The sequence below is a fragment of the Enhydra lutris genome, unplaced genomic scaffold (genome assembly GCF_002288905.1).
Source record: "Enhydra lutris kenyoni isolate GAN:26980312 unplaced genomic scaffold, ASM228890v2 scaffoldscaffold38, whole genome shotgun sequence".
In the NCBI taxonomy this organism is placed as follows: domain Eukaryota; kingdom Metazoa; phylum Chordata; class Mammalia; order Carnivora; family Mustelidae; genus Enhydra; species Enhydra lutris.
The window spans coordinates 13,155,803-13,177,810 of NW_019154122.1; the positions used below are offsets into that span (position 1 = coordinate 13,155,803).

General features: G+C 54.3%; 1 protein-coding gene across 3 annotated transcripts in view; it reads right to left on the reverse strand.

The window, feature by feature from the left end:
* LOC111154641 (phosphatidylinositol-4,5-bisphosphate 3-kinase catalytic subunit delta) overlaps positions 1-19,748 on the reverse strand; it is a 51,464-nt gene extending 31,716 nt beyond the window's left edge. Inside the window, exon 1 of one of the 3 annotated variants that reach the window (XM_022514397.1) lies at positions 19,711-19,748. The gene's annotated coding sequence lies outside the window, so the exon portion shown is untranslated. Of the gene's footprint in view, positions 1-4,814; positions 4,914-19,710 lie in introns of those variants that run through there. The other 2 variants (XM_022514398.1, XM_022514396.1) reach the window with 2 other exon arrangements.
* Between the last annotated feature and the right edge of the window lie 2,260 nt (positions 19,749-22,008).

The window sequence follows — 22,008 nt, forward strand, 5'->3', positions numbered from 1 at the left end:
TCCCGGGGTCTGGGCTCCCATCCGGTGTGCGAGCTGTTCCCCCGCCGCTGGGCCTGCCTTTCCATCGGGGTTCCCCTTACAGGTCGGATTCAGCAGGTAAATGGATCTGCCAGGGGCCTTCGCTCCTACATCCATTCATGACAATGAACCACGTTCGCGCTGGCGGGGCGTTGGTGCAGTAACCCCCCACCCTGCGCCTCGCACAGCGCTCCAGGGAATCCGCGCATCCCCCTGTGAGGTGGGTGCTGTTCCCCGCCACCACCACCCCCCCCCCCCCGGGCTGTAAATGACAAACCCGAAGCTCCAAGGGCAAGCGGTTGACCCTCACGTGCACACAGGTCGCACGCAGCGGCAGGGCCAGCTTCGGAACGACCATGGTTTGGTACCGGACTGCTGTGCTTCTTGCCCCGCGGTGTCCCGTGTCCCTCAGAATGTTCTTTAGGCTCCACAGCTCTAGACTTCAAGCTCTGCCACGGTGGAGCCACAAGAGGAGAAAGAGTGCGAGTGCAGAATCACCCCAGGTGTCCCAGCAGGTGCAGCTGACCCGGGGTGGACGGAAGTGGTCTGAGGACCACTCTGGTAGTCGTCTCCGCCTGCACCAAGTGTTCCAGGCCAGGAGCCCAGGGCGGGGCCGTCCATCCGAGACCCCAGAGCCTCCCTCCGTACCACGCCTCCCGCCCCCATTGCCCTGTGCCCCCAGGGGAGTAAAGGAGAAAAACATCCCTAAGCTCCAGGAATTGTGAAGAAGCCTGAGATGAGAGGACCGGGTCGTGGGGGGGGGGTCCCACCAACCTCGGTGACCTTTGTGTCCCCCACCAGCACCCGTCAACCCTGTCAGGACTGGAGTCCAGCATCCCTGACATCTCAGGGCAGGAGGAGGCATCCCCCTCCGCATCCCAACCCCAATGTCACATACACTCAGAAAGACACACACTCCCATACTCACTCACACACACACACTCCACACTCAGGCATGCGCCAAGTCACTCCCTCACATGCGCCCAGACACACAAGGACGCGCGTTCACGAAGACAAACCCACACACCCACACACAATTATGTAAACTGACACACAATGACACAGACACAGAGACCACACACACACACACACACCCACGGCACACATTCACACACCGAACCTCCCCCGGCCACGCACACGGCCCAGTGTGGCTGTGCACTTGGCAGCTGACATCTGGAAAAGGCGGAGCCTGGGCCCTGGTGGCAACCACCCAGTGTGCCACCCGTCCACCCCAGGGCTGCGCTCCAGGGCTGCTGCTACTTTGCCTTTCACTCTTCCCACCCCCAGCTGGGAAGGGGAGCCAGGCAACATGGAAGGAGGTCAGGGTGATAAAGGGCGGGCCTCCTGCTGAGCTGCCGTTGACTCACCGGCAGGGAGCCTAGGGGTGCTGTGGCTGGGGTGGAGTATGAGGATGAGACAGAAGCCACCAGAAGTCACAGCCGGATCTTACTTAGGCTGACTGAGCCGGGAGTTCTCTCTGATAGCCATCCTGACAGGGGTCGGTAGCATCCCCAAAAACCCCCAGCCAGGAAAGGATAATGACCCCATGCCACCAAGCCTGGGGAGAGATTCAACATGGGCAAACAGTCTTCCAGGTTCCACTCCCCCATCCTCACTGTGTGTGCCCTTCTCCATCGGGACCCAGTCCTGCAGACTTCCCTTTCTTTCCGGCATGGAAAGCCAAGTGCAAAGGCAAGGTCCTTATCAGCAGTGGAACCCAAGGACATAATCTGGGGTTCAAGCTGGGAGCATCAGGTACTGGTTCCTCCGGAACCCAGAGGAAAAGCCAGCATTCTTTGAAATGGCAGAAGCCACCAAAAGTCATCCTGCCCGTATGAGAACAACAGACTGAAATTGCACTAACAAATCCAGAAAGACACATCACACAGTAATTTGGGAGAATGAGGTGAATTAAGACAGGTGAGTGGAACATCTGGAACAATGCCTGGTGTATACAGTAATTGCTCAAAATGCGCTTGCTCTCACAGATGGGAAACACGCAAAGAGGCGGACTGGTGTGCTCAACGCGGCAGAGAGAAAAGGAAACACCAAAGTGTCCCGATTCCTGCCTCATTCAGGGCTCAGGTATGTTAAATCCTTTCTGAGATACAGATGAGGGTCTAAATTAAAGAGTTTGGCGCCTAAATAGGTCTCACCACTCTTTCGGAAAGCAGAGTAAATAGAGAAATTAGATTCCCGCCTTCCTACCTGCTACAGCCAGAAAGATTGGACCCTCTTTGTGAGTTTACAGCCACAAGGCAGGAAACCAGATGAACCTCTGCTCCTACCCATGAAACCCCTTGCTAAGATCAACAAGTTCCATAAGAGAAAAGCTTCTCCGCGCCATTAGTCACTCCTCCTCCTCTCTCCCAACACCTCCAGGTAAGCTCATGGTGAGGAAATGTCAGCTTCTCCCTAGTGCCCACCAATATCCCAACCACCAACCTTCCTGGAATTCCGGTGGCCTCTTCCTGTTCACATGGGGCACCCCACATTGTAGGGGCTTAGACCATGTCATCCCCAAACATGCCACTTTGGCATACTGATCGTTTTGAATTAAAGGTATTGGAGAAACAGCCTCGCAGGAAGGACACTCTGCACTTCCTTTGTCCCCTGGACAGCAGGAGATAAATCGCGTCTGTGAAAGGTACTCCTCCCCGTATAGGGCGGGGGTGGGGTGGGAGGGTGGGGAGGACAGAAGGCATCCTTATCGCCAGATGGGGAATTTAGGGCCAAGAAGGCCACGAAAACAAACCTTTTTACTTCACCATTTTACTACCCCAAGCTCGAACCCCTGTTTTGTTAATCCTTCATACATTTATTGTTTCTCTGTCTAAAAAGTATAAAGCTTCCTGCTTTGGTGACATCTTTGAATCTCATATTTTTGTGGGGCTCCCATCCTTTAGTAATTTAATTTGTTTTTCTCCTGTTAACCTGTCTTTTATCTTTGGGTGGATGGGGGGAGGGTTCTCAGCCAAGAATCTAGAATTATTCCTCCTGCCCTACAGGATTTTTAGGGGCGAGCAGATGAGATGTGGAGTAGAGTGGAGAACACGAATGCTACAGTCAGTAAAAGAGGCAACTAACAAGAAAAAAAAAAAAAACAAAAAACCCAGCTAAATGTTTTTCATTCTTTTAGGAAAAACAGGAGGACTCTGGAAAATAATCTTCCTCAAAGGGGAGAGATAGTTTCCCTAGTTCTTCATATAATCCCTCCATGGCTTTGTCTCCTTGATCTTTTACTCTCCAGGCGCTCAGACGAGGGAGTCTACTTACAGGAACGTCTGGCCCCTGCTTTCCTGCCATCTTCACATATTTCCATTAATCTTCGAGACTCTCACCCCCCATTAATTCAAAAAGTGGCTCATCTGTAGTTAAAAAGCAAAGTTAATTAGAATCTGGAGTTTCTTTTTTTCCTTTGGCCAATTCCCCAAGCTTAGACCAAAGTCTGTGTTAATTGAGGCTTTCTGAGTTTGTGACCTGGGGTGGGGAGGGGAGCAGCAGAGGGAAAAAATGATGCTGGTGTCCACAGTGCAAGATCTTTCCGGTGTATACCAAAAGCACTCAATGCTTGCAGGGACTCTCTGGCCACAGGTAGGAGCATGAGCCCCGGCATTAGATCTGGGTTTGGAAGAGTTTTCTAACCACTCCAGAGCTGTTTCCTCATCTGTAAAAGCAGGTGACTGCACACAGTGCCCAGCTCAGCCAGCGAGGGCAAATATCGACGGCACAGCCTCTGGGGGGGTGGGGGGGCTCCTAGCCGGACCTCGAAGCCGAGCGTCCCACGACACGCTGCGTTCTGCCACCGTTTCCTGGACTCTGAGGTCTCTCCAGTTCCAGAACGGGATCTTCGTGGGAGGATGCCACGTCTTAGACTTCTTTGTATCTTTTATAGAAGGAAAGCTATTCCTTGTTTGTGGAGATCAACTGTGACTCTGTCCTGGGAGAAATTAGGGGAAGGGGATAAATGGGACCAACAGGGCGTTCACTGTGTGAGTCACACATGGAGGCTCCTGGAAGATACCCCAGGGACTCAGGAAATGATCGGCCGGGTGCTCCGGGCTGCTCCGTGCGAGGTTTCTAAAGCTTTTAAATGTGTTTGAGCCTAAAACTGCTTCTCACAACAGAGATTCCCACTACCTCGGGGTACGAGGCTCAGTTTTTTTTAATGCATGATATCTGCCCCTCTTAACAAGACCTGATCCTGCCCCTCAAGACAGTCTCATGGGGGTGGGGCGCCTGGGTGGCTCAGTGGGTTAAAGCCTCTGCCTTCAGCTCGGGTCATGATCCCAGGGTGCTGGGATCGAGCCCCGCATTGGGCTCTCTGCTCGGCAGGGAGCCTGCTTCCTCCTCTCTCTCTGCCTGCTTCTTTGCCTATTTGTGATCTCTGTCAAATAAATAAATAAAATCTTTAAAAAAAAAAAAAAAAAAGACAGTCTCATGGGCCATCTGGGAAAGAAGGTGCCTCCGGCGACTCCTGAGATGGTGTGACCCCGGGCCAAGGTGGGAAGTGTCAGACCCACTAGGACGGGTCCTGGGGACGGTTGTAGTCCACATCCTTCTTGACAACACCAACGAAAGGAAATCCCAAAGCTGGCCCATCCATGTGATAGAAATGCACACAGAATTCACAGATTCCTGGAAAATCATCTGTAAAATTATTCTGTGTGAAGCGGATGATCAGGCAGCCCCAAGCGCAGCGTGTGTCGTAATGACGGGCTCCGCTCCCTGGTTACACACAGAGAGCGGGGAAGGGTGCAGGAGGACTGAGAGGAGCGTGGAACTAGGGAACTCACGTTCAGGGTCCTTCAGAGGTGGCCTGGCGGGCCCTTCACGAGCAGGCACTGGGCGCTGGTTAGGACGAGGGCCATTTTCCATATGAAACCACATCCGGTCACTTCCTCCCCTGGGTATTCACGCCTCTTTGCAGGAGAGCAGGATTGCTGCGTGTGACCAGAAGAATCGGGCAGAGTGATGGCGCATCACCTTCAAGATTAGATTCACAGGGGGTGCCTGGTGGCTCAGTGGGTTATAAGCCTCTGCCTTCGGCTCAGGTCATGATCCCAGGGTCCTGGGATCGAGCCCCACATCAGGCTCTCTGCTCAACGGGGAGCCTACTTCCTCCTCTCTCTCTGCCTGCCTCTCTACCTACTTACGGTCCCTCTCTCTCTCTTTTTCTCTGTCCAATAAATACATAAAATCTTAAAAAAAAAAAAAAGATTAGGTTCACAGAAACTGAGGGCTTTGGCCCTGTACGCTTTGTCTCTCTCAACTCTCACTATGAGTTAAGCCGGCCACCATGCTGGAAGGACACTCAAGCTGCCTTGGGAAGAAGCCCTGACAAGCAGGACATCCCTGAGACCTGCCACAACCAGCTCCGGACACCTGCAGCCCCGGCCCCTGCCAGATTCTGGACCCATAGCAACTGCCCGATGGTAATCAGTGTTTGTTGTTTAAGCTGCCCAGTGTTGGCACCATTTTGTTACCCAGCAGGAGATGACGGATACACCATCCACGGCTGCTGTGTTCCTTGCCGCGTGGCCCAGCACCTGCTCCAGTACGGCAGATGCCCCATCAGTACTTGGGACGGAGCAAACGATCGGTGCAAACAAGCCCTCTACTGTAACTGTATGAGTCAGACGTGTTTCTGAAGAAGAGGCCACAGGCTGAGTGAAAGAAACTGGCCACAAAAGACCACATCCTGTGTGATTTCATTTACTCAAAATGTCCAGAATAGGCAAGTCCATGAGATAGAAAGTAGCTTCCTGGTCGCCGAGGGCTGGGAAGACTGAGGAGAAGCGGGGAGTGACTGCGAGCGGGTTTGGGGTTTCTTTGCGGAGTGAGGAGGCCGTTCTAAAACCGATTGTGGTGATGGTTGTTCAACTCTGTAAACAGAGGAAAGCCACGGAACCGTGCGCATGAAGCGACATATAAAGCTTGTTTTATTAAAAAAGGAGGAGCTCAGGCTCCCGCCCCAAGTACTGGGCGGCACCCAGGGAGGCCGGCCACCAGCGAGGCTGCGGAAAGAAGTAGAGGGCTCTCCCTCTGCCCGGGGCGGAGGCCATGGTGCGAAGCACAGCGAACCAACGCCTCGGGTGCCGTGGTGTGGGATGCTCGGCTCCAGCACCCGAAACTTGGCAAAAGGAAGTTTGCGGGTTGACCTTCCAGGGAGACCCCGCCTGGAGCCTAACATGCTGAGCCTGGACATGGCCCTGACTTCCCATCCTCCGCAGAGGACGCCCCCAACCCCGATGTGCACCCACCTCTCCCAGGCCCTTCCACCTGCCAAGCCTAGGGAGGACCACAAAACCACAGGCGGCAACTGTCCCAAAGGTCAGCGAGCCTCGTGAGTGAGCTGACCTTACAGCAGAGAGTCACTAAATGATTCGGGTCACTCAGTCCTTGCTGAACGTCCTCCAAAAGGAGCAGCGAATTTAAGACAACAGAAAGGATTTAAACAGCGTAGAGTAAACTTGTACATGGCACATAAGAGGTGGTCAAGGCTGAAAGCAGAAGCAGCTTCAAAGCAAACTTTTTTTTTTCTTAGAGAGCGGTAAGGGCAGGTAGGAAAAGGGAGAGAGAATCTGAAGCAGGTTCCATGCCCTGCGTGGAGCTGTATGTGGGGCTCGATCTCAGGACCCAGAGATTATGACCTGAGCTGAAATCCAGAGTTGGATGCTTTAACTGACTGAGCCACCCAGGTGCCCCTCAAAGCAGACTTTGAACAAGTTGTCAAACATATTTTAAGTTGGAATCTTTTGTCCCTCCCTGGCCTGTGACATTGCTTTTGGAGACAGCATCCCATAATGCAGAGAAGCCAGCGGTTGGACCCAAACAGTCCTTCGGTGCACCCTAATGAGGCTGGGATGAACTTGGGGGGACACCCAGGAACCCCCTGACATTATTCTGTAAGAGACTTTCTCTGGGGGAGAGGTCCGTGTCTTTAGCAGATTTTCAAAAGGATTTAAGACCTGAAAAAGATGAGGGACCACTGGGTGGTTGGAGTTTTCTAGGATGGGTAGATGGTGGATTTCTTTTCCTTTGGCAAATCTGTATTTTACAGACTTTTCTTAAGTAGCTTGCACTGACCCTATACAATTAAAAATACTCAGCATACATGCATACACACATTTATAAAACACAACACGTATATTAAAAATATCCACGGGCAAGATCCCAGCCTGTAATTCCCAGAAGATTGCCCCAAAATCAAGACCCCCAATTAATTAGTATCTTTTAAAACTGCAAATTCCGGGGCACCTGGGTGGCTCAGTGGGTTAAGCCGCTGCCTTCGGCTCAGGTCATGATCTCAGGGTCCTGGGATCGAGTCCCGCGTCGGGCTCTCTGCTCAGCAGGGAGCCTGCTTCCCTCTCTCTCTCTCTCTCTCTGCCTGCCTCTCCGTCTACTTGTGATCTCTCTCTGTCAAATAAATAAATAAAATCTTTAAAAAAAATAAAATAAAATAAAACTGCAAATTCCACTTCCCTTTCCTGTCCCGACCCCCTAAGCTAATCTCTCTCTCTCTCTCTCTCTCACACACACACACACACACACACACACACACACACACACGGTGGCAGCAGAGATGGGTCCCCTTCTCAAGGATCTCAGCTAAGTGGCAGTTTACCCCCTTCTCCTGGGGTCTGACTCTGCCGCTGGCCGTCTACCCAGGCACTCAACACTCCAGTTCTCCATCTGGCCATGGGCTTTCATGTCCTTCTCCCCTCCTGTTCTTGCGAGACCCTACTCGTTCTGGGGATTACACACAGGGCTCCGAGCACCTCCCTCCATCATCCATCACTGGGTTGGTCTCTCCTTGGCAAGTGCCCTTGTGTCACCACCTTCCCCTCCCACAGCAGGTAGGTATCCAGGCCCCCTCTGCCCCGGGAGCTTCTGGGATACATTCAGACTCCGTCCAGCCTTGCGCGCGGTTTATCTGGGCAGAGCCCATCACCAGGCTCCTGCCATCAGCCGGCAAAGCACAGGTGCCTTCTGTCTCTTTTCTCATTTATTTGTCACGCCAAGACCCGAAGGCAGGCTCCGTTTTGTAAAGGAGGAAAGCGGGGCTCAAGGAGGTTACGGCTGCACGACTCCTGAATGAGAGGCAGATTCGGACCCAGGCTGACCCCTGAGGCTGCTGTCACTGCTGGGCCACATGCTTCTCCTGGGTCAGTGCAAAGGAAATGGACTGGGGCCACTGGCTGCAGAGACACCTGAGCCTGCTGCTCTGTTTGTCATCCGCCAGCTTGAGGACTCTCGGACCGACTTCCTGCAAAAGGTTCAAGAGCTGGGCAAGGAGGGGGTTGAGATTTCAGATGCCAGGCCCCGCTTCCTCGGGACAGAGGGGGAGAATGGGCACTACCCTGGGCAGACGGGGCGGGGCGGGGTTCAGAAGCCACACTCTCCTGACCTCCCTCACTGTAGAGGACCAGAGCCCAGGATGCCAGCTCTCCCAGAGACACAGGACCAGAAAGAACAGGGAAAGCGGCTTGGAGCCCAAGAAAAGTCCTCGGGGTGGAGGGGACGGGTGAGAATGCGCTGGGAAGCCCCCCCTGCATAGCCAAGGACTCCCGGAGGCCCCGCCCCTCCTCCTGTCCGGCGTCCAGATCCCCCCACCCCCACCCCAACCAAGTGCTCGCTCCCAAACGCAGCCACGTTTGGGGACGGGCCACACAGGGGTGAGGAACGGGTCCTGCCACTTCCTAGCTGGGCAAGACCAAAGTAAGTTACTAAGTGTTTCTGTGCCTCAGTTTCCCCTTCTATAAAGCAGTGATCACAACAGTACTTACGAGAATAAATCGGCATTTTCAAAGTACCCACAACGCCTCCTAGCACAGAGCCGGTGCTAAGAAGGTGTTTGTTGCCATTATCATTATCAAAGAAAGAGGCCGGTTAACAAAAGGTGGCGATTCTTAGCTGGGTATTGGGGAACTCCGAAGTGTGAATGCTCGCTGATGGGCTCCACAGAAAAAGAAACTGGTTCTGGCTGCTTCCCCTCTAGAGCTGTGGTGCCCTGGTCCCTGCTCGGCAATTCCTCCCATCCCTCCGCCTCACCCGACCTCTCCCCAGCAGACTTAGGGGGGAATGTGCTCCCCACTCCTTCTCCCACTCATCTGGCCGAGGGCCTGAGCATGCCGACCACTGGGGCCAGCAGGCTTCTCCTGGGGACCCCGGTCCCTGCCCACTAACAAGAACTGGCTGGGCTCGCTTGGGCCCACGGAAGCTCACGACCCTTGTTCACCTTAGTAATTACATGACACAGAAGAGGAAAAGCAGATGAAATATGGGTATGTAAAGAAAGAGCTGTTTCCATGACAACGAAGCAGAATGCTTTAGAAACCCAATGAAGAGAAGTCACAAAAACAAACTTTCCATTGCAGCAGAACGGCCAAGGCACGAAAGACTGGGGGGGCGGGGAGGAGCAGAGTTCACAGGGACTGTCCCCTGCAGGGGGCCTTCTGCAGCAGCGACAAGCCAGCTCAGGCTGAAGCCCTTGGCCTTACGTCTGTGCATCAGTGAACCAACGGACATGTATGCATTTTTGGTCAAAATGTCTGGATTTAAGGGATAACATTTTATTTTAGTTCTTTTTTAGGTACATTCTACCCAAGGTGGGGCTTGAACTCATAACCCCAAGATCAAGACCTGAGCCGATACGGAGTCGGAGGTTTAACCGATGGAGCCACCCAGGTGCCCCTCAATTTGAGGGGTAGCATTTTAATATTCTCTACACCAATCAGAGTTTAGGCGACTTGACCAGTGAATCGCATAGGGAAACGGGGCTCCTATTAAACCGTGCGTGTCTGGTCACGATAGCAGCCCTCACGCTGCTTTGCCCCGATCCACGCTTTCAAACTATGGTGGGAGACGCTGTCCTGGGAGTAGCGGAAGCCACAGAAAAAAACACATTTTCCCAGAGCATCCATGTGACTCAATGTTCAGGGGGAGCACGGCCTCCTAGTAAAATAAACACGGGCTTATCGTGGAATCAAATGTACATTTGTGTTAAAAATAAAACTGGAAGCTTCAAAGCAAGGTCATGGCTAGGGTGGGCTGCTGGAGGCCAAGCATGCACATCCCATCCTCTCTAGGAGAAGCGCCGTCCATGCGGGCCAAGGTCACTGCCAGCCGCAGGACCCTCCCCCAACCACTTTCCCACACACCTGCAACACAGAAGGTCCTGGGATGGCTGCCTCCGGGGCACCTCGCCCGTTTGGTTGCCCCCGTTTCGCTGCTGCCGCTTACAAATGACCCAGCGGACACAAGGTCCAACTGCCAAGGTCACTGGATGGCAGACTGCACAGGCCAATCCAGGCCAGGTGGGCTAGTCCAGGAGCTGCTCCTGCCACCCCCTCCCTGTGGGAAGGAAGAAAGGACCTGAAAAGATCTCACCCCAAAATCCCTCTGCTCTTGCTCCCCAAGCTCCTTTAGACCCTGAAGGGTTAGAAAATGCTGGAAAAATGGGCGCCTGGGTGGCTCAGACGCTAAGCATCTGCCTTCGGCTCAGGTCATGATCCCAGGGTCCTGGGATCGAGCCCTGCATCGGGCTCCCTGCTCCAAGGGAAGCCTGCTTCTCCCTCTCCCACTCCCCCTGCCTGTATTCCCTCTCTCGCTGTGTCACATAAATAAAATGAAAGGAAGGAAGGAAGGAAAAAAGAAAGAAAGAGCAAGCGGGAAAAAATAAACTTCGGGCTTTGATACATCTGAGAGGAGCAGGCTGGTAACAAAGGACAAAGCCATTCCAACCCTTACCTGTAAGACGCTGGTTGGTATTCGGTGTCACACGCTGTGTGCCTTTCCCTATGGGTCAGGCCCGGGAGGGTCAAATAAAATGAGGGGTGGATAGACTTTACAACGCAGCCAATTCCAACAATCTCTGACAGAGACCCCCGTCATTTAAAACCCACTCGCTCCCATGACAGGGGCTGCAAGGATTCATTCATCCAATGGCAAAAAGAGCGATTTCTGGAGAGCCCGTGACTTGGGACAGATTTTTCCTTATTTGTAATCTTTGCGATAATCCAGTAAAAGTAGTACTTGTTCCCAATTTTCAGGGAAAAAAAAAACAAAAAACCTGGAGGCTCAGAGAGGGCAAGTAACTTGCAAGGTCATCCACATGTCAAGGTCAAAGTCAAGACCTGGACATGGAATTTTAAAGTTCTGGCTTTTTTTTTTTTTTTTTAAACATTTTATTTATTTATTTGAGAGAAGAGAGAGACAGTGAGAGAGAGCATGAGCGAGGAGAAGGTCAGAGGGAGAAGCAGACTCCCCGCGGAGCCGGGAGCCCGATGCGGGACTCGATCCTGGGATTCCAGGATCATGACCCGAGCCGAAGGCAGTCGCCCAACCGACTGAGCCACCCAGGCGCCCCTGGCTTTTTTTTTTTTTTTTAAGATTTTATTTATTTATTTGACAGAGATCAGAAGCAGGCAGAGAGAGAAGGAAGCAGGCTTTTTGCTGAGCAGAGAGCCTGACGCGGGGCTCGATCTCAGGACCCTGAGATCACGACCTGAGTCGAAGGCAGAGGCTTAACCCACTGAGCCACCGAGGCGCCCCTAAAGTTCTGGCTTCTGACACGAACATTAAGCTTCCCTTCCGCTCATTCTTGAAACACTGTGCCTTGTGCTGTGCTTCCCATCGGATATACGGAGCCACACAGGTCTCAAGGAACAACCACATCGTCAATGTGCTGCTGCATTTAACTTCAAAAAAGACCACAGCTCAGCAGGGCTTTCCAAAAGACAGCGGATGGGCCGCAGTACTCAACTATTCGCCACGGCACACAACAGGGAAGGAAGCACAGGACCTAGTGACGCTGGCCCCACACCCAGAAGCACCCGAAACAGGAGGTATGGTCTTGCTTGTCCTCCCCATGGCTCCGAACACAGACACAGGTGACAGGGAAAGCTGAGGGTTTTCAGTGTCTTTCCCCCTACAAGAAAACCTCTTGAGAAAAGGTTATTTGAGGGGCGCCTGGGTGGCTCCGTGGGTTAAAGCCTCTGCCTTCGGCTTGGGTCATGATCCCAGGGTCCTGGGATCGAGCCCCGCATTGGGCTCTCTGCTCTGCGGGGAGCCTGCTTCACCCCCTCTCTCTCTGCCTGCCTCTCTGCCTACTTGTGATCTCTGTCTCTCAGATAAATAAATTAATTTTAAAAACTTAAAAAAAAAAAGAAAGAAAAGGCTGAGACCCAGATCCCGGTTTTGTAAACTTCGTCCTCAGACGCAGGTGGGGCGCGCCCCAGCTCCGCCTGATGGGCGGGCGTCCCCTTTACCTGGGGCTCCCGAGGTCTGTCTACTGGAGACGCGAGTGGCCCCCCACCTTCCTCTAAGGGGCTGTAAAAGCAGTCTGGCGCCCAAGCCCAGGGGTCCTGCCTTTGAAGTGCCTGCCTCAGTTTCCCAAACTGTTTTAAGAAGCCTCTGGATGTCAGCAGTGGAACAGCCACCAAGATGAGCTCGGACTCGACCACTTAGCGAGTCTTTATCTGCCATTTACGCACCACAGAGGCTGCGGGACCGCAGGGGGACAGGGTCCCGGAGAAACAGCCCTGCCAGGGACTCAGGATTCTGCGCTGCCTCGTCACACCTCTTCTCATCTCCCAGGAGGCAGGCGTCACCCGGCACAGGCTCGTCTGTTTGCTTGTCCCACCCAAATCCAGCCAGACACCCAAGGACACCGTCCCTTTCACCAGAAGGTGGCTGTCAGTTTCCTTCTGGGACCACCTGCGTTTAGAGCAGGAAACTGATCCCTGGGCTTAACCTAAATCCCTCCGGCGTAAGTGTGTACCGTCCTGTCTCCGCTAGTTGAAACAAGATGAATCTTGAGGGTGAACAGAGACTTGTTAACTTAAATTAGAATAATGGTAAGGACAGTAACAGCCAGTCTTTCCTGACGGTCAACTACGTGCTAGCTATGCTAGCTAATGTTCATCATCCCCTTTATCTCCTTTAATCCTCGAGACAACCCTAGGAATAGGTCGCACTAACTTCATTTTACAGAAGAGGACACGGAGGATCAGAGAAGGTAAGGAATCTACTCAAGGTCACACAGCTGGCAAGCGGGGAAGCCACGGTTTTGAGTCTTGAGTCCATCCGATTCCAGAGCGCAGGGGTTTAACCGCAGCATTTCACCACAGCAAGCCTCATGTTATACACACAGCCAGAGCCAAAAAGAAAGCTATTTAACCTTATTAGCAATTAAAAAAAAAAAAAAAACACACAGTGAAGATGATTATCTTTGGGGCCTCTGAGTAAAACATTTTTTCCCAATATTATTCAATATTAGTGAGCGTGTCGTGAAACTATTATGCATCACTGGGATTTTGTTTTTTTTCTGGTCTAGTCTTTCTTGCAAAACCACTTAGCAGGAAGAGCCATCAAAATTTTCAATGCCTTTGATGCATCTTTTTTTTCAAACTTTGTTTATTTGAGAGCGAGCGAGCGAGTGTGCGCACGACTGGGAGGGCCAGAGGGAGACGGACACAGACCCTCAAGCGGACTCTCCCGCTCAGCAGGCCGCCCTACATGGGGCTCTAGTCCATGAGTCCGAGATCATGATCTGGGGCGAAACCAAGAGTCAGACGCTGAGCCAACTGAGCCGCCCAGGTGCTCCTGATAGAGTAATTCTCGTATACGGGGAAATGTCCATGACAATATTTTGAGAATCTTGTGTGCACGTGTGTGTGTGCGTGTGTGCATGTGTGTCTGCAAGTGACATAAATGCCCCCAATAGAGGATGCTTGATAAGACAATGGTGTCCCTTAGGACACTTACAATGCCCCTGGGAAGGATGGTTTGGTTGCAAAGCAAAGTGGAAAAATGCCCACGAGCCAACATTAAGTGAAGAAAGCCGACTACAGGAGCATGCGCCTTGCTGGTCAAACAATCAAGCATAAAATTACCAACCATTTACTGGATCCCGCAATTCTCCCTCTGGGCATGTACCCAAAAGAATTCAAAGCAAGGACCTGAACAGATACTTGTACGCCCGTGTTCACAGCAGGATCATTCCTAGTAGCCAAAAGACACACGCAACCCAAGTGTCCGCGGACAGAAGAATGGATAGACAAAACGTGGCCTCTACGCCCAGTGGGAACTTAAGCTGTCTTAAAGAGGAAGCACATTTCGACAGAGGCCACGACACGGATGGACCTCAGGATGTTACTAAGTGAAGTGAAATTAAGCAGTCACAAAAGGACAGACGTGGTACGATTCCACGAGGAAGGTACGAAAGCAGTCGCATTCCGAGAGACAAAGTCGAATGGTGGCCGCCGGCCGGTGGGGGGAGAGGAAGGGAAGGGCGCCTTACTGCACGCACGTCGGGGATGGAGTTTCGATTTTGCAAGATGAAGAAGTTGTGGAAGTGGCCGCGCAGGTTGCGCGACAGTGTGAGCGCGCCGAACGCCACCAAACTGTATACAGTCAGGACGGCAAAGGTTTTCGTGTATATTTGACAACTGAGACACAAAAACTACTATAAAAACCCTCATGCTTACGGGTCCAAGAGTACTGAAAGTGCACCCCCTCCCAAAATGGGAACGATCGTCCAGTTGGCAGTGGCTGCGTTGGGACGGCGGGATCACGACACTCCTGGGCCACCCGCTATACCCCACTTCCTTACAGGTACTGTGGGTTTCGCCGTGGCACTAAACACGTGACAACACAGGAACTCTGACGGGCTGACGGCTTTACGGAGCCCTGTTACCGCCCGGGGATTGGGAGGCCCAGCAGGGCTAAGTGATTTGCCACAGGTCACTCAGCAGATAAAAAGAGGTTGAGATTAAAACTGAGTCTGGAGGGCTCCAAAGATAATGCTTCTGCCTGCAGGGATCCCTTGGTCACCTCTGCGCCCAGCCCCACCCCACCAGACTTAAGTGACTTTTCCAAGTTTCAATAACAGGGCTATGACCTTGCTTCCCTGTTGATAAGAAAAGACTTCTCCCAGATTTCACAACCAAAGCAGAGTGGTTATGCACACACCCCTCCCCTCCTGCCCTGGAGGGTGGGGGACCTAGGGGAGGGAGAAAGGAAGCAGGAGAGTGGCCCTGCCTGCCAGAGAGCCCTGGAGCACTCCTTAATTACACCCCCAGGTCCAGGGAGCTCTGGATCCCTCTCAGTACCACCAGCCTCATCCCGCAGCAGACAAAGCCCCAAAACCCAGCCCTGCCCCCACCTCGCTCGGTTGGGGGAGCGGGGAGGCTGCTCAACAGAGGAAACTCCAAAATGAGAAATGCTATGTGGCCCCAAACAGAGGGTGGGAGGAACCCTGGCTGGAAGAGGCCCTGAACCGCAAAGGAGCTGTTTCTGAAGGAAAGGGGGAAGGTCAGGCGGAAGACGGGAGGACTGCCTGGAGGCAGGGGCAAGTCTCTGCAGGTGCAGAACTCACCTTTCTGGCAGCTCCTTCAAACTTAGGAATTGTCTTTTCTGCTCTTGGAACCCTGGGGAGGGGGCTTGCCTTTGGAAGAGCCCACTACTAAGGCAGCTACCAGTTCACAAAGCTGGGAAAAGAAAGCTGGAGATAGGAGAGGAAGGGTAAAGACTGGGAATCCGTAGCCCGGGGCCCCGACGCAGGGGACAGCTGGTTCCCTGCAAAGATAACTGTTTTCAGCACCTTCCCAGGAGAGACACACGTGCTCCTGTCCACTTGCTGAGGGCTGAATGGTGGCCCCAAAAGGATGTGTCTGTGTCTCAACCCTCGGAACCTGGGCTTATTTGGGAAAATCATTATCCAGAGAAAAGGTGGCTGCACGTGTAATTAAGTTAAGGATGGGCCCTCAATCCAATAACCAGTGTCCTTTAAGAGACAGCAGAAAGACACAGACACCGAGAAAAAGGCCAAATGAAGCGGGAGCAGAAAGTGGGGAGCATGCCACAAGCCACAAACCCCCCGCCAGAGCCACCTCCAGCTGGAAGAGGAAGGAAGGATTCTTCCCTAGGACCCTGGAGGGAGTAAGACCTTGTTGACACCTTGACTCAGAACTTCCAAGCTCCAGAGCTGTGAGAGAATTCATTTTTGCAGCTTGAAGCCACAAAATTTGTGGTAATTTGTTACATTGGCCCCAGGAAACAGAGCATCATTCCAGGACAGAAATGTGACCCAGGCCCCTTGCTCCCTCTCTGTGGCTGCCCTTATCCTCTTACCCTGCCCCCCCCCACCCCGCAACCGCCACTCTCCTCTCATTTTCTCTAAGTGGAAAGCGTTTTCCCCAAGGTGAGTGAAACAGAAGCTAACCGAAATGCCACTTTAGAAATGCTACTCCCATTCCTCCAATCACTCTTGGCCCGGAAAGTAGGCGCCCTGAGAAGCACCCATTTCTAGGAGAAGTCCTAACCGTCCCTTATCAAGCAGGCCAGTTTATCACCTCTGGGAAAGGAACCGGTGGTGGGGGGGGTCTCACAGCCCAGGGCAGCTGAAAACTTTACTGTGCCGACCTCGGGCCCCAAGGACTGTGCTGGCCCCCAGGGAGGGCAGAGTGGGGCCCTATTTTGGTAGGACCCACAGAAAGTCACCATGGGTGTCTGCAAGGAAAGAGTGGGGAGGGAGGTTCCTAGGTTTTTATTTTTTTTATTTTTTTTTCCATCTCGAAACTGGCAACATTTCTGATATGATTGCGGGGAATTTCCACCAACCAAATGAAAGACAATTCAGTTTGAGCCTTAGATGCAAGGAGAGAGAGGAGGAGTTTTGCAACCCTTGTCATTTATGAAACACGGGCCATGGCACAGAGAAGAAGGTCCCCCCTCCCTTCCTGACAACTCCGGCTCCAGTCATCCCACAGCTGGTGGTCAATGACTACATACCTCGGCCATCAGACAGGGCAGCACCCCTGCCCAGCATACATACCTCCCCCACCCGCCCTGCCCAATCCTCCTGCAGCACTTCCCCTCTGGACCTGCCCCTCCAACAGCTTTGCTGGGGAACATGTTTGTCCCCTAGGGAGCGGCTGAAAGAGCTTTCCTAAGGTCCCACGGTAAAGAAACATTTGGTGGGGCCCCACACCCCATCACCAGACCTGCAGAAGCAGCTGGCTTCTGGGAGGGAGGAGACTGCTCTCAAAACAAAAATCGGTTTTGAAAAATAAGCCAGCCAAAGGGGAATTGCTTCATGAGTTGCACATTCACTTCTCCCTTTAACTGTGCGATTGAAGAAAAACAAGGTGAAGCCGGAAGTGACCCCTCACACCCCCCCCCCCGTCGCATCTCCATGAATTCCCTGGACACAGCAGTGCTGGGACACAAGCTAACCAGGCCCGAGGCTGGTCTCTAGTGATGTGTGGATTGCCTGTGTCTTGTAAGCCCCCTAACACCCTCCCCCCTCTCGGGGGGTCTGGGACCCTCCCCGCCGGCCTGCCTGGCTCCCAGGAGAGCCCCTGTGAGGGGATCTCGATAAACACTAGTTAGATGTAAGAAAGCCAGAGAAAAGTCCTGGTGTAAGGCAACCATCCGCGTGGCCAGGAGTGCCTCTAGGACACCTGCCCTAATTCCAGAAACATCCCTATTTGCGGAGTGGCCAGCACTGTTTCTAAACGTGGGCAGAGGAGGTGGGGGGCAGTGGGGCTCAGAAAGAGGTAAGCTCCGACGTCTTAGAACATTGATGTCTTAGATGAACTCCGAGGTCTTAGAACTGGCCAACTGGGTTTCAACAGCCCCGCCCCCACCCCACCCCCACCCCCAGGGTCCTCCACTACCTGGAGGAGTTTGTGAAAGCGGCAAGAACCAAGGGTGGATAGAATCCCCAAGACAAGAAATCAAACCACAGCAGGGCGTGGAAATGCTAAAGGGGCGGCAAATAGCTCCTCTAGAGAGCGGAAGAGAAAGTTCTATTCCCATCTCTGTGTATTTGGTGACGACCTCCTCCATCAGAGGATTCTTCATGTCCACTTAATCGCAGCGGGCAATCCTGGTGGTTAACAGCAGGGGCCGCTTTGACAGGGATTAGCAAGGTGGGTCCCTTAAAGGCTGCATCTCTGAAAGGACACCTCAAGGGTCCCTGTCCCTACACCAAGACAATTGTCAGGAAATGTTCTCCTTAATCTGCAAGCCGCAGCACAGACAGATGTTGGAATGGTCCTGGGGTCCTACATCAGCTACTGGCAAACTGCGCCGGCTCGCAAGTTAACTTTTCTGGGCCTTAGTTTCCCTCCCCTGGAAAATGGAGACGACATCATTCAGCTCCTATGACCGCTTCACTGCAAACGTGTTATGTAAAAAGGATCGACTCTTTGGGAGCGGGGTGGAAAGGGTCCCAAAGGTACCATTCACTGCACCAGAACACCAAGGCACTGCGAGGCGCCCCAGCACCGTCCTCTCTCCTGGAAGTGAGCAGTGGCATGTAACCTCGGTTTCAAGGCCCCTTTGGAGCGGCAAACTTTGCCCTCGAAGCCCCTGAAGGAGGACCCTTCCCCCGCCACCTCTCCCCCACACACCGACGGCACACCTGCTTCACAACCCGCGCGACTGTGCGGCACATCCCTGCCGTGGCGCGCAAGGGGGCTTCGTGCAGGAGCCGGGGTACGGCAGCCCCACTGGATAGTCTGTAGGGGTTCGAGACCTTCGCTCTCTCCTTCCAGGGGGTCTTAACCAAGTAAAAGCTTACTCGTACATTCGAGGGCTCCCCGGCGCTCCACCTGCAAACTGGGCAGATCCGAAGGGTGCCGCGAGACCACCTGGTATGTGGACTGCCGGCCTGGGCTGTCCCGGACGCGCGACCGTAGGCCTGGAAATCCCACTCTACCCTCGTCCCCTCAGGGAGCGCGCTTTTCGGGGCCTCCCATCTCTTTGCTCTCTTTGCTGGGTCTCCGGACCCCCATCTCCCCACCCCGGGAGAGCACCGCCCGCTACGTAGTCCCGCATCCTGGTCCCCACCAAATGTCTCCCCGGTCCTCGTCTCTTAGATTTCAAGGAAGGTGCAGAGAAAGAAGCCTAAATAAAAACAGGAAACCCGATTTAAAAAAAAGAAGCCTCATTCTGGCTGAATTACGGGTAAGAGTATTAAAAAAAGAGGGGGGAAAAAGTCCGGAAATGCAAAGCTGGAGGCGGTTTTGCCGCCGTAACCCGGGCTCAGCCGCAGATCCGGGGGCTGGTCTCCGTCGGCGGCTGCAGTAAACACGCGGCAAGCGGCGCCCTTGCCCGAGGCCCGGGGCCCCCAGGCGCGCCGGGCGGAGCAGGAGCGGGGCGCCCGGCAGGCTGGACTCCGGCTGCTCCCGAGCCCGGTCGTAGCTCGCCGACGCCGGGGAGGGCGCGCAGGGCCAGGGCGCAGGGGAGGGCGCGCGCCCCTCTCCCCGCGCCGGGGCAGGAGCACCGGGCGGCACCGCTAGTCGAAGCGCGGCCAGAGCGCCTCCTCCGCCGGCTGCCAGCGCTCGGGGCAGGGCGCACGCGGCCGAGCGCTGCCGGGCTCCATGCCCCGCCGCTGGCAGCGCAGCCGGGCCGCCGCCGCCGCAGCGCCCGAGACCTCCCCGTCGGGCCCCGCAGGGCGCACTGCAGCGGCGCAGGGGAGCTGTGCGCGCCCAGGTCCCGGCGGCCACCCCGGGGGGGCGCCCCTTGCCGGGCTCTCTCCAGACGCGGGAGATGCACCCCGCCAGAGCGCACCGCTTGTGGGCACCGGGAGAGGCCCGCGAACCGGTCCCCGAGGTCCCCGAAGCTCCGGATCCCCGTGCTCTCCCCACTCCCCAGACGCAGCCAGAGGCGAGCGCTTACCGGTCCGGCGCGGCTGGCAGCGGCTGGGCGGCTCGGCCCCGCGGCCGCTGGGAGCACAGGCTCTGGGCGCGAGTGAGCCTTGAGGGCGGGAGGCGGGGCGCGCTGGGGGCGCCCCGCCTGCTGACAGCCCGCACACTCCACTTCCCACTTTGTTTCCTTTTCACTTGCAAAAGGAAAAACAACAGGTCCTCCTGCCGCCGTCTGCTCCACCCCCACCCCACCCCCACCCCACCGCGTCCTCTCGGCTTCCCGGATCCTTACCGCGTCTGTGGCTGGAGGGGCACCATCCCAGGTGTCTCTAGAACCTGCTTCTTGCCCTCCTTCAAAACAAGTTTTCTTTTTATACAAAGGAAAACAACCAAATAAAGGTCCTAAAGCCCATAAACCCCCCACGCCTTCCACTTTCACACACCAGGAATTTCCACAGCGGTCAGAGAAAGGCTGGAGGGCGGCAGAGGGAGGCGGTGGCTGCAGCCCTGGGCCCCCGGGGAGTGCCCCCAGCGCCAACAGCCCCCAGCGTCCAGGTAGCTGGGCGCGACCAAGGGCACGCGAGGCCCCGGAGACCAAGCGGAGCTCAAAGTCCCATGCGCTCAGCCCTGGAGGGAAGCCGTGGCCTCCGGGCTTGGGCGAGTCAGGAGCGGGGAAGGGGGCGTGGGAGTAGCCGGGTTACAGCACTGGCTTCAAATCCTTCTGGGGTGTGATGGCGGGAGAGTCAGCCACTTGAGAGACAACGACTTAAAGGACCCTCCCCAACAGATCTGGGAGGTAAAGCACTTGTGCGGTCCCCTTGGAGATAGGAGGAACCTGAAACTTGGAAGAGGCTCTCTCTACCCGAGGAATGCCCTGGCCTCCGAGGACCGGCTTGGGCCCAGCCCTGGCTGCGGCAAAGGGACGAGCAGAGACTTCCGTGTCCAGCCAGGAAAGGGGAGAGCTTTGAGGCAAGACCCGTTGGTTACTAAATGCTTCCGCTGCTCTAAGATCTAGGCTGCAGACTCTGAATTCTCAGCCAGACACCAGTGGAGGAGTCAGGAGGGACCATGTTGTCCCTTTAGGGAAGAATGCTGGGTCTGTCCCCAGGAATATACCCTAACATCCTTCCCAACAAAACATCCCAGGCTCACAGCCTCACTCCTACCCCAGGCCCAGCTCATTGGCCCTTGGCAGAGGCCTCTAGCCCGCTCCAGGGAGGTCCTGCCAAGAGCCAGAAGAGAAATGGGCACATCAGAGAGAAAATCAGATGGCAGGGTAAGCAGCCACCCCGAGGTTTCCGAACACCTGTCCCGGCCCTGCTTTTGCTAGTTTGCAATTTAAACAATTTCCTCCCTTGGCTTTCAGAGTTTGGCGTAAGAAGTGGGAGGATGAGGAACGCTTTTTGCCTCATTCAGAAGAACTCTTCGTTGAATATTTGCTGACAGCCATTCACGTCGTGCTTTGTAACATGCAAAACAGGGACCCAAGGCATGCCAAACGCTCAGATATGCTCCACAAATTTGTATCTCTGATCCCTACAACAGTCTCCCAAGGGAAATCTTAGCCCCCTTTTACGGATTAGAAAACCTAGGCTCGGGAAGATGTAATCATTTGGGGGCCAACACAGTCAGGGTCTAAATGCTCCTCTGACCATGTCACCCTGTCCCTGACCATGTCTAGGCCCCAGTCCTAGGAATTTCACTCCCCTGAAAACCCAGCACATTTCCTTTTTGAGACGCACCATAGGACCTATCTCCATCTGTCGCCTGGTGCCCGAAGAGCTGAGACTGATGGAAATGCAGGGCACAGTCATCGCTGTCCCTTGTCTCTCAAGTTCCCAATAGACTTGCCTTCTGCCTTTCTAAAACTCTATGGTTTCTGATCTCTCTTTCTCACTTTATTTTTAACTGTTGTCATGTGTGTTTGGAGGAAGCTACTTCAAGTTCCCTTTGAATCGTAAACAGAACAGACTAGCCATGGCCGAGCATTAGAGCAGTCCTAAAGAGAAGGAGCGTCCTAGCTGCACGGAAGTCAATGCCTTATGACCCCCATGAATTCCTGAAGGGATAATTCTTCTGTCCCATTTTATGAAAGGGAAAAAGAGGTCTCGGTTACTAAAGGGGCTGCCGGTCAGTGGAGAGCAGGCTCGGGTTGGCACCCTGCAGCCCCAAGGAGAACACACAGCCCCCCGGACCTGTTTCCTTCCGCCCCCCCGTCTCCTGCAGAACTTCCCCCTCCAAAAGCCATCCAGCATCTGCAGCTTCTCGCGGATGCAGTAAGCATCTTTGTTCGACCTCGAGCAGCTTCACGAATGACGCCCACACATGC